We start from the raw sequence: 12,519 nt of genomic DNA, 5'->3' as shown, positions 1-12,519 counted from the left end.
GGCTAATCCTGATCGTCCTGGAGGCCCTGGTGAGGGTTCGGTGACCCCTCCTCAAGGGGGGGGTTATGTTGTGAATTCTGCTCTTGGGTTCCCTCCAGTGGTTGTAGGTGGGAATGCAGTTGTCTCTGACTCGCAGTCCTGGCCAGGTGTATCTGCTGATTGCAGTTCTGACTGGGATATTTAGGTGTGCAGGATTCATTAGTCCTTGCCTGTTGTCAATGTTTCTTCTGAAGTGTTGGATCACTTTTTGGCTTCTCCTGCTTAGCTGCCAATTCAGCAAAGATAAGTGTCTGGTTTTTGTTTCTGTGGCACACATGCAGTGTGCTTATATTCTGTGCTATTCATTTGTTTTTCTCTTGTCCAGCTTAGACTGTGTCAGTGCTTTCTCAGTCTTGTTGGATTCTCTGGAGATGCAGATATATGCTCCACATCTTTAGTGGAGTTGGTGGAGACTTGTATTTTCTGCTGTGGATATTTTTGGAAGGATTTTTAATACTGACCGCTTAGTATCCTGTCCCATCCTTTCCTATTTTAGCTAGATTGGCCTCATTTGCTAAATCCTGTTTCCTGCCTGTGTGTGTCTTTTACTCTACTACTCACAGTCAATATTTGTAGGGGGCTGCCTATCCTTTGGGGTTCTGCTCTGAGGCAAGGTAGAAATTCCTATTTCCATCTATAGGGGTATTTAGTCCTCCGGCTGTGTCAAGGTGTCTAGGTTTTGTTAGGCACACCCCACGGCTACTTCTAGTTGCGGTGATAAGATCAGGGTTTGCGGTCAGTATAGTTACCACCTACTCCAGTGAAAGTTTTCATGCTGCTCCAAGGTCACATGATCATAACACCAAGGAATGTTGCAATGCTTGTTTAAAAAACAAAACCATTGTTGAAGCTGCAGCAGAAAGAATCACTCTGGTGTCTATGGAATTGTTGCATTTTAATACACATCCTGAATACAATAAATTGGATTCAGCTATCACTACAAAAATTCTACAACTAGAACAGAAAACGATAAAAAAAATGAAAAAACTTTATAGCGAAAGGGAGGATTAAAACTCCAGTAGCAAGGGAGCCCTTAGGAACTCTTTAGCACCCAATCCCAATCAGGTGCCCAAAACTCCCAATGGCAACAGAGGGGGGATTCATTCACAAAAGGAGGTACAGTAATAGCAATTACAAGAGAACTGGGTCCCCCATAGGGAATGGCCCCCCTAAGAAATTCCGTTCCATCCAAAAAGGTCATACACCTATTTCAATTCCGTGGACAAACATGCTCCTCAAAAAGTAAAAAGAAACTGACAATATTGTTACAAGGGTGGATCTGATTACCACTGAATCACCTAAAATCAATGACAACACACACAAGGGGGTTGAACTAATTAGAAAAAAAATGGAACAAAAGAAAAAACCCTGTTTGACACTCAACTAAATTTGAGGGCCATCATTGAGCAGAAAGAAAAAATTAAAAAAAATAGGAAACTGGCCACATCCACAAAATATTTGACTGATACCACTGTGCAACAAATTTCAGGGAAGTTCTTGTCCCCTGAGAAAATTTTATTGCATCTTATAGATTTGGACATGCTGAACACGAATATGTGCGCCAAAAGTCTGTATGATGTAAGGTTTTTAACCCTTTCATGACCGGCGCTTTTTTCGATTATTTTTGTTTTTGTTTTTCGCTCCCCTTCATTCCAGAGCCATTTTTTATTTTTCTGTCAATATGGCCGTGTGAGGGCTTATTATTCGCAGGATGAGCTGAAGTTTTTAATGATACCACATTTGTGCAGATATGTTCTTTTGCTTGCCCGTTATTGCATTTTAATGCAATGTCACGGAGACCAAAACATAATTCTGGAGTTTTGATTTTTTTTTATCGCTACGCTATTTAGTGATCATGTTAATTCTTTTTTTATTATTGATTAGGCGATTCTGAATGCGGCGATACCAAATATGCGTAGGTTTGATTTTTTTATTGCTTTATTTTGATTGGGGCGAAAGGGCGGTGATTTGAACTTTTATATTTTTTTATTTTTTTTAATTTTTAAACACTTTTTTAACTTTTGGCATGCTTCAATAGAAACTGCTATAGCGTGATCGCCTCTGCTACATAGAGATGATGCTCAGATCACCTCTATGCAGCAGAATTACAGGCTTGCTATGAGTGCCGACCACAGGGTGGCGCTCATAGCAATCTGCCATCAACAACCATAGAGGTCTCGAGGAGATCTCTGGTTGTGATTGCAATGCAGCGATGACCCCTCATCACGTGACAGGGGTCGTTGCTACGCATGTTTCCGGACCGGCGTCCGGAAGTGCATTTAAATGCCTGCTATCAGAGTTTGAGAGCGGCATTTAACTACTTAATAGGCGTTGGGGGTTCACGATTCCACTCGCACCTATTGCGGGCACATGTCTCTGCTTTGAGGTGGGCTCACCGCAGGAGCCCACCTCAAAGTGGGGGATACTGCCAACTGACGTACTATTCCGTCAGCTGACAGTTAGGCTGCCGTCACACTAGCAGTATTTGGTCAGTATTTTACATCAGTATTTGTGAGCCAAAACCAGGAGTGGGTGATAAGTGCAGAAGTGGTGCATATGTTTCTATTATACTTTTCCTCTAATTGTTCCACTCCTGGTTTTGGCTTACAAATACTGATGTAAAATACTGACTAGTGTTGAGCATTCCGATACCGCAAGTATCGGGTATCGGCCGATATTTGCGGTATCGGAATTCCGATACCGAGTTCCGATATTTTTCTGATATCAGGAATCGGTATCGGGATTAAGATTCATGTGTAAAATAAAGAATAAAAATAAAAAATATTGATATACTTACCCTCTGACGCGCCCTGGTTGTCACCGCTGCAACCGCCATGCTTTCGTTGCAAAGAATGAGCGCGTTAAGGGCCTTCGATGACGTCGCGGCTTGTGATTGGTCGCTGAGCGGTCATTGCTCAGCGACCAATCACAAGCCGCGATGTCATCGAAGGCCCTTAATGCGCTCATTCTTTGCTACGAAAGCATGGCGGTTGCAGCGGTGACAACCAGGGCGCGTCAGAGGGTAAGTATATCAATATTTTTTATTTTTATTCCTTATTTTACACATGAATATGGATCCCAGGGCCTGAAGGAGAGTTTCCGCTCCTTCAGACCCTGGGATCCATTACAGGATACCTTCCGATATTTGTGTCCCATGGACTTGTATTGGTATCGGATATCGGTATCGGCGATATCCGATATTTTTCGGATATCGGCCGATACCATCCGATACCGATACTTTCAAATATCGGACAGTATCGCTCAACACTAATACTGACCAAATACTGATAGTGTGAGCGCAGCCTAAGGGGTTAAGAAACAACAGTTTATAGTCTACATTATGATGTCTGAGACACTACATACATGTGCATCAATGTCAGTAGCAAAAGCAAGTGTTCAAAAGTGTTTTGCAGAAGACTTTTGTTTATAATCAGTGTTTTTAGAATTCTAACAGAAACACTCAAAATTGTCCGAGTTGTCTGCAAAACATTTTTGAACAATTGCTTTTGCTACTGACATCGATGCACATGTATGTATTGTCTACGGACGTCACAATGTAGACTACAAACTGTTTTTTTTTAAAAACCTTACGTGATGCAGACTTTTGGAGCATATATCAAAATCTATGAGATATAATACTATTTTCTCAAGGGACAAGAACTTCCCTAAAATTTGTTGTGCACTGTAATCCGTGTTTTTAGAATTATAACAGAATATTATAATGTTTCGTATCATTTCTCAAAAACCTTATGTGATAAGAAAAATCTGAAGTCATTTCTGAAATTAGCATGAAAAAATCTATCAGGAAAACTCAAAATTGTCTGAGAGCAAAACCTTTGTAAGGGTATGCGCACACGTTGCGGATTCTCTGCGGATCTGCAGCGTTTTTTGCTGTGCAGAAACTCTGCAGATCCGCAATTCATTTACAGTACAATGTAAGTCAATGAGAAAAAAAATGCTGTCCACACTTTGCGGAAAATCCACTGCGGAAACGCCTCGGTTTAAAAGAAGTAGCATGTCACTTCTTTTTTGTGAATCTGCAGCGTTTTTGTACCCATTCCATTATAGAAAACCGCAGGGGTAAAAAATGCAGCAAATCCGCAAGAAAACCGCAGCAAAAACGCACAAAAAACAATGCGGAACCGCACAAAAAATGCGACAAATCCGCAGGTGCGTTTTCTGCCAGGAGAGGCAGAATCCGCACCAGGAATTCCTAAACCTAATCCGCAATGTGTGCACATAGCCTAACACAGTGTAAAGAAAGCATTGATCAGACAAAAACACCTGACAAAGGGAATACCGATCAGGTGGATATCAATCTCCTTGATTTCAGTATACATGAAACCGAAGAGGGAGCATCCTCTCAAACAACACCATTTATCACAAATGAAATAGAAATAGATGGAAACAAGATTGTAATTGACAATACAATGGGGAAAGTTCTGAGGTGCCTTTTTTACCCAGGGCTCACTTCCAGAACAAGGTTATCACGAAGGACCTCTCAGTAAAATCAGTAAAATGAAAAAACGCCCCAGAGGGAAAGGAGGGGGTGGAAAACATAAACAAAAAAGAAGGCCATCCCTGATGTAAAAGAAGTACCAACAAATGGAAATGACATGGATACAGCTACCAATGGTTTTATCACTAGAAGTAATAATATTTTCAGTTTCTCCAGTTATAACTAGTGTTGAGCATTCCGATACTGCAAATATTGGGTATCGGCCGATACTTTCTCAATATCGGATACCGGAATCGGAAGTTCCCATAATGCAAAGAGCCAGTTGCATTTAATTCAGCCAATGAGGAATCATTAGATGTTTGGGCACATCCTGTTCTGCATGTTAGTCATGTAACTACTGGCATGGCTGTGATTGGCTGCTGAAATGATGTCATGATGCTCTATAAAAGTCGCCGCCGCCATTTTGGGTTCACTCTGCTGTGAATTCAGGATGCTGTGTTCTGACTGAGAATGCCAGTTTGAGATAGTGATTTGCTTCATTGTGCTTTACCCAGGCTAATTTAGCAACCGCTGTGTGAGAACCTTGTTTTTGCCTTGCAGTGCTGTTCACGGCTGTCTGCAAGGTCTCTGTGTGTGTGAGTGCAGCTCACTCTGTAGTCTGTTTTGCAGCCACAGCTGGTTGTAGACAGCTCAGTGTGCGTCACTGCCTCATACTGTTCCATTGTCCTTTTTTCAATTAGTGCTGCCTGCTGCACATTTTGTCCAGATTTATCATATTAGTGGGTTTCCATGCATATCCTGCTAGATTGTGGAAAAACACTATATAGGATTACATAGAGGAGCTTTTTTAGGCCTTGCAGCGCCGTTCACAGGTGTCTGCAAGGTCTCTGTGTGAGTTCAGCTTACGCTGTAGTCTGTTCTGCGAAAAAAACAAAAAGTAAATAAAGTTCACCAAACACTCCACTTTACAGTTGTGTATGCCTCATTAGCTCATATTAAAGTCTAGTCCACACTTTATAAAATTAGTGTTTCTTATACCTGTTAGCAGCTGTTCAGGAATAAGCACACTAAGCCCTTAGTACTTTTAAGCCTATCTTTATCAGTCTACCAAGATGAAGATGAAGAAGGCAGGGAGTAAGGCATGTGGTTGTGGGCATGGAAGTGGAGCAGGGAGAGGACGTGGGGATTCTGTGCCTGCTGCAGGCATCGGTGACTCATCATCCCCCAGTATTAGCAGGGAACAGTCCTTCATGCGCAGCTTTGTAGGAGCTCGCCGTACCCCGCTGCTGTGGGACGAACAAATTGAAGCCATTGTCAGATGGATGGCAGCTAATGTATCGACTTCAATTAGTGCCACATCCTCTCAGGCAGAGAGCACTGAAGAGCACCCATCTGTCTCTTCACCACCTGCCAAATTGCCCAGGCAGTCAGAGAGCCCAGGACAGGAGCAATCTCAACTTCTGTTCTCTGAATCTCTTGGCTTTGAAAGAGGGGGCCAGCCAAGCAGCATTCGAGAAATGGAAGAAGAGGCAGTATGCAGTGATGCCCAACAGCTTTGTCTCTCTGAATCTGACGAGCTGGGTAGGCCAGTGCCTCCGGTCAAGCACACCTCAGTACGCATCTCATGATGAGACTCAGGTGCCACTTTCTGGTGCGTACTGTGCTGCCGAGACTACCCAGGAGAAGCAGTTGTTGGAAGAGGGTAGTGTAGATGATAAGGTCCTTGACCCATCATGTCGTGAGGTACAGGAAGGTGGTGGGAGCAGCTCTGAGGAAGAGATTCCCCGAACGGGCCAAAGAGGGAGAGGGAGGGGGAAGACGGCGTTGCCTGAAGCCTCCACTTCGGCACCCATTAGGAGCATGTCTCTTCCAAAAGCCAAAATGGGTGCTCCCAAGACTTGCAGTGCTTGGTCCTTTTTTGACACAGTTACAGATGACATTTGCTTTGTCAAATGCAAGCTGTTGTAATCAGAAAGTCAAAAGAGAGAAAAGTGTCAGCAACCTCAATACCACAAATATGTGGAAATATGTGCGGACCAAGCACGTGGGGGAGTTACAAAAACACACTGAAGACCTAGGCCAACCTACAGCGGCACCTACCACCTCTTCAGCTCATGTTGTAGCCTCTTCCTCCAGCTCACACACAGCTGGTTCGGCTTCCTCCCAGGATCGCCATGGAAGAACCTCTGGCACTGTCCAGAGACCCACTGTAATTCCACCCACAGCACCACGTTCCCAGTCATCCTCATACTCCCAGCCCAGTCTACAGCCATCGGTAGCACAGGCACAGGAGAAAAGGTGGCCATTCTTGGCAAACCACCCCCGAGCACAGGCTCTGAATGCTGGCATTGCAAAACTATTGTCCCTTGAAATGCTGTCATTCAGGCTGGTGGAGACTGACACCTTCCATAACTTGATTGCATTGGCAGTCCCACAATACAACGTGCCCAGCCACTTTTATTTCAGCAGGCAAGCCGTCCCTGCCCTACAAAAGCATGTGGAGGGAAACATTAAACATGCACTACTAAACGCCATCAGTAGCAAGGTCCACCTCACCACTGATGCATGGACCGTCACCATCGACAGGGATGATACCTTTCCCTCACTGCCCATTGGGTAAATGTTGTGGAGCCAGGTACAGATCGTGAGAGTGGCGCTGTACGTGTTCTGCCAACTCCAAGGATTACAGGAATCCAGTCTGTACACATTGGCTCCTCCTCATACTCCAGTTCCTCTGAACCAGTGCTGCAGGAGCCATCACAGTCCACCTTCACATGGACCCGTGAACGCTTACCAGTTACGACCGATATGAGCACAGCTGTGGCCAAACGTCAACAGGCCGAATTGAAATTAATTTCTTTGGGGAATTGAAGCCACACAGTGCAGGAGCTCTGGGATGCCATCAAGCAGGAGAGCGACATGTGGTTTGTGCCAGCGAATCTCCAGGCAGGCATGGTAGTGTGTGACAATGACCAAAATCTGGTGGCAGCTCTGGGCCTAGGCAACCTCACTCACATCCCATGTCTGGCACATGTGCTCAACTTGGTCATGCAGAGTTTTTTGAGGGACTATCCGGATCTTGATGCACTGCTTCACAAGGTCCACCTAGAGTGTGCTCACTTGCGGCGTTCCAGCATGGCAAGATCGCGTATTGCAGCTCTGCAGCACCAATTACACCTTCCGAAACATCGCATCATATGTGACCTACTCACCAGGTGGAATTCAATGTTACATATGTTGTGGTTGTGTGAACAGCAGCCAGCAGTAATGGAGTACCAGCTGCATCAGGCGCAAATTAGTCGCACTGCACGCTGTTCAGACTTCACAACCACTGAGTGGGCCACTATGAAGGACATCTGCCAGGTTTTGCGTGCCTTCGATGATTCCACGCGGATGGCGAGTGCAGATGATGCACTAGTCAGCATGACTATCCCCCTTATCTGCCTGCTTGACAAAACACTGCAAGCGCTAAGGGATGAGGTTGTGGAAGAGGTGGCGGATGAGGAGTCACAAATGCCATCTGCTTCTGGACAGTCTGAGCAACGTGGTTCCTCACAAAGGCCTAGGCAGGGGACACTTTGTGAGGAGGATGAGGAGGAGTAACATAGTAACATAGTAACATAGTTAGTAAGGCCGAAAAAAGACATTTGTCCATCCAGTTCAGCCTATATTCCATCATAATAAATCCCCAGATCTACGTCCTTCTACAGAACCTAATAATTGTATGATACAATATTGTTCTGCTCCAGGAAGACATCCAGGCCTCTCTTGAACCCCTCGACTGAGTTCGCCATCACCACCTCCTCAGGCAAGCAATTCCAGATTCTCACTGCCCTAACAGTAAAGAATCCTCTTCTATGTTGGTGGAAAAACTTTCTCTCCTCCAGACGCAAAGAATGCCCCCTTGTGCCCGTCACCTTCCTTGGTATAAACAGATCCTCAGCGAGATATTTGTATTGTCCCCTTATATACTTATACATGGTTATTAGATCGCCCCTCAGTCGTCTTTTTTCTAGACTAAATAATCCTAATTTCGCTAATCTATCTGGGTATTGTAGTTCTCCCATCCCCTTTATTAATTTTGTTGCCCTCCTTTGTACTCTCTCTAGTTCCATTATATCCTTCCTGAGCACCGGTGCCCAAAACTGGACACAGTACTCCATGTGCGGTCTAACTAGGGATTTGTACAGAGGCAGTATAATGCTCTCATCATGTGTATCCAGACCTCTTTTAATGCACCCCATGATCCTGTTTGCTTTGGCAGCTGCTGCCTGGCACTGGCTGCTCCAGGTAAGTTTATCATTAACTAGGATCCCCAAGTCCTTCTCCCTGTCAGATTTACCCAGTGGTTTCCCATTCAGTGTGTAATGGTGATATTAATTCCTTCTTCCCATGTGTATAACCTTACATTTATCATTGTTAAACCTCATCTGCCACCTTTCAGCCCAAGTTTCCAACTTATCCAGATCCATCTGTAGCAGAATACTATCTTCTCTTGTATTAACTGCTTTACATAGTTTTGTATCATCTGCAAATATCGATATTTTACTGTGTAAACCTTCTACCAGATCATTAATGAATATGTTGAAGAGAACAGATCCCAATACTGACCCCTGCGGTACCCCACTGGTCACAGCGACCCAGTTAGAGACTATACCATTTATAACCACCCTCTGCTTTCTATCACTAAGCCAGTTACTAACCCATTTACACACATTTTCCCCCAGACCAAGCATTCTCATTTTGTGTACCAACCTCTTGTGCGGCACGGTATCAAACGCTTTGGAAAAATCGAGATATACCACGTCCAATGACTCACCGTGGTCCAGCCTATAGCTTACCTCTTCATAAAAACTGATTAGATTGGTTTGACAGGAGCGATTTCTCATAAACCCATGCTGATATCGAGTTAAACAGTTATTCTCATTGAGATAATCCAGAATAACATCCCTCAGAAACCCTTCAAATATTTTACCAACAATAGAGGTTAGACTTACTGGCCTATAATTTTCAGGTTCACTTTTAGAGCCCTTTTTGAATATTGGCACCACATTTGCTATGCGCCAGTCCTGCGGAACAGACCCTGTCGCTATAGAGTCCCTAAAAATAAGAAATAATGGTTTATCTATTACATTACTTAGTTCTCTTAGTACTCGTGGGTGTATGCCATCCGGACCCGGAGATTTATCTATTTTAATCTTATTTAGCCGGTTTCGCACCTCTTCTTGGGTTAGATTGGTGACCCTTAATATAGGTTTTTCATTGTTTCTTGGGATTTCACCTAGCATTTCATTTTCCACCGTGAATACCATGGAGAAGAAGGTGTTTAATATGTTAGCTTTTTCCTCGTCATCTACAACCATTCTTTCCTCACTATTTTTTAAGGGGCCTACATTTTCAGTTTTTATTCTTTTACTATTGATATAGTTGAAGAACAGTTTGGGATTAGTTTTACTCTCCTTAGCAATGTGCTTCTCTGTTTCCTTTTTGGCAGCTTTAATTAGTTTTTTAGATAAAGTATTTTTCTCCCTATAGTTTTTTAGAGCTTCAATGGTGCCATCCTGCTTTAGTAGTGCAAATGCTTTCTTTTTACTGTTAATTGCCTGTCTTACTTCTTTGTTTAGCCACATTGGGTTTTTCCTATTTCTAGTCCTTTTATTCCCACAAGGTATAAACCGCTTACACTGCCTATTTAGGATGTTCTTAAACATTTCCCATTTATTATCTGTATTCTTATTTCTGAGGATATTGTCCCAGTCTACCAGATTAAGGGCATCTCTAAGCTGGTCAAACTTTGCCTTCCTAAAGTTCAGTGTTTTTGTGACTCCCTGACAAGTCCCCCTAGTGAAAGACAGGTGAAACTGCACAATATTGTGGTCGCTATTTCCTAGATGCCCAACCACCTGCAGATTTGTTATTCTGTCAGGTCTATTAGATAGCATTAGGTCTAAAAGTGCTGCTCCTCTGGTTGGATTCTGCACCAATTGTGAAAGATAATTTTTCTTGGTTATTAGCAGAAACCTGTTGCCTTTATGGGTTTCACAGGTTTCTGTTTCCCAGTTAATATCCGGGTAGTTAAAGTCCCCCATAACCAGGACCTCATTATGGGTTGCAGCTTCATCTATCTGCTTTAGAAGTAGACTTTCCATGGTTTCTGTTATATTTGGGGGTTTGTAACAGACCCCAATGAGAATTTTGTTACCATTTTTCCCTCCATGAATTTCGACCCATATGGACTCGACATCCTCATTTCCTTCTCTAATATCCTCCCTTAAAGTGGAATTTAGACAAGACTTTACATAGAGACAAACCCCTCTTCCTCTCCGATTTTTACGATCCTTTCTAAACAGACTGTAACCCTGTAAGGTAACTGCCCAGTCATAGCTTTCATCTAACCATGTCTCGGTTATTCCCACTATGTCAAAGTTACCTGTAGATATTTCTGCTTCTAGTTCTTCCATCTTGTTTGTCAGGCTTCTGGCGTTTGCGAGCATGCAGTTTAGAGTCAATGGAGGAGGAGAACATCTGTCCAGAGGAGGGAGTTACACAGTTCTCCAGTAGTCAGTATGTAGAGTGAGGGTGGGGTGATGCAGAGCAGGCAGAGATCATGCCTCAAGCAGGGGACAGCGTTTCTTGGCCAGTTGGCAGTCTGCAGCACATGGTTGATTTCATGCTGCAGTGCCTGAGAACGACCGCCGCATCGCCCACATTCTCAACACGGCTGATTATTGGGTGTACACCCTCTTAGATCCTCGCTACCAGGACAACTTTCAAAGCCTCATAACACCGTTGAACCGGGAGCGTAAAGTGCGAGAGTACAAAGACACACTGGTGCCATCCATCATCTTCTCCAGTCCAATCGAAAGCAGTGCTGCTAGTGCCTTACAAAGCAGCTCAGTGTGTCAAGGCAGTGGAGGAAGCTCAGCACAAAGAGGAAGCAGAAGCAGTGCCTCAGCACAAGGCAAGACCAGTATGGCCCAAATGTGGCAAAGTTTTTTGTGCCCGCCACAAATGTCTACACCATCACAGATGGCTCCAGTAAGCAGGAGGCAACGTTTCTGTCAGATGGTGACAGACTACATGTCTTGCCCTCTCAGTCTACTCCCAGACAGCTCTTACCCTTCAAGTTTTGGGTCTCTAAGCTGGATACATGGCCAGAGCTTAGCCAGTATGCATTGGAGGGGCTGGCTTGCCCTGCTGCTAGTGTATTATCGGAACGCGTCTTTAGTGCCGCAGGTGGTGTACTAACAGACCGTCGCATGCGACTATCCTCCGATAATGTTGACTGGCTTACTTTTCTGAAAATGAACAAGGCCTGGATCTTGCAGGAATTTGCCAATCCTCTTCCAGATTAAATAATTGTTTGGCAACAGTATCCAGGTCTCCTGTTGTGTTCATGTTTCTACCACCTGAACTGTAATCCCTGGGCTACAACACCGCCAGTTGCTGCTCAGAAGTGCTGTCTGCACAGTCAACACATGACCCAGTGTTATTGGGTTTCAGTAACGTCAGCTGATCCCCTGCTGTGTATCCGGCAATTTCTCCTGCTCCATCCACACTCACACTGCAACCGATATTAAACTGCCTCAAGTGTAGGCCTCAGCCTACACTCTTTTTCTCCTGGATTCCCTGGCCTCCAACACCGCCAGTTGCTGCTTGGATGTGCCGTTTGCACAGTCAACACTTGCTGCCGTGTTATTGGGTTTCAGTAATGTCAGCAGATCCCCAGTTGTGTATCCGGCAATTTTTCCTGCTACCTCCACACTGACACAACAACAGATATTAAACTGCCTCGAGTGCAGGCCTATGCCTAAACTCTGCTTCTACTGGATTCCCTGGGCTCCAACACCGCCAGTTGCTGTTCGGAAATGCCATTTGCACAGAGAAAAACACTCGCTCCTGTGTTAGTGGGGTTCAGTAACCTCATCTGCTCCCCTGCTGTGTATCCGGCAATTGCTCCTGATACCTCCACACTCACACTATTTCAGATATTAAACTAGCTCCAATTAGGCCTCGGCCTA

The sequence above is a fragment of the Ranitomeya imitator genome, chromosome 1 (assembly GCF_032444005.1).
Source record: "Ranitomeya imitator isolate aRanImi1 chromosome 1, aRanImi1.pri, whole genome shotgun sequence".
NCBI classification, from domain to species: Eukaryota; Metazoa; Chordata; class Amphibia; order Anura; family Dendrobatidae; genus Ranitomeya; species Ranitomeya imitator.
The sequence above is the reverse complement of the archived record's forward strand: the minus strand, read 5'-3'. Positions refer to the sequence as shown.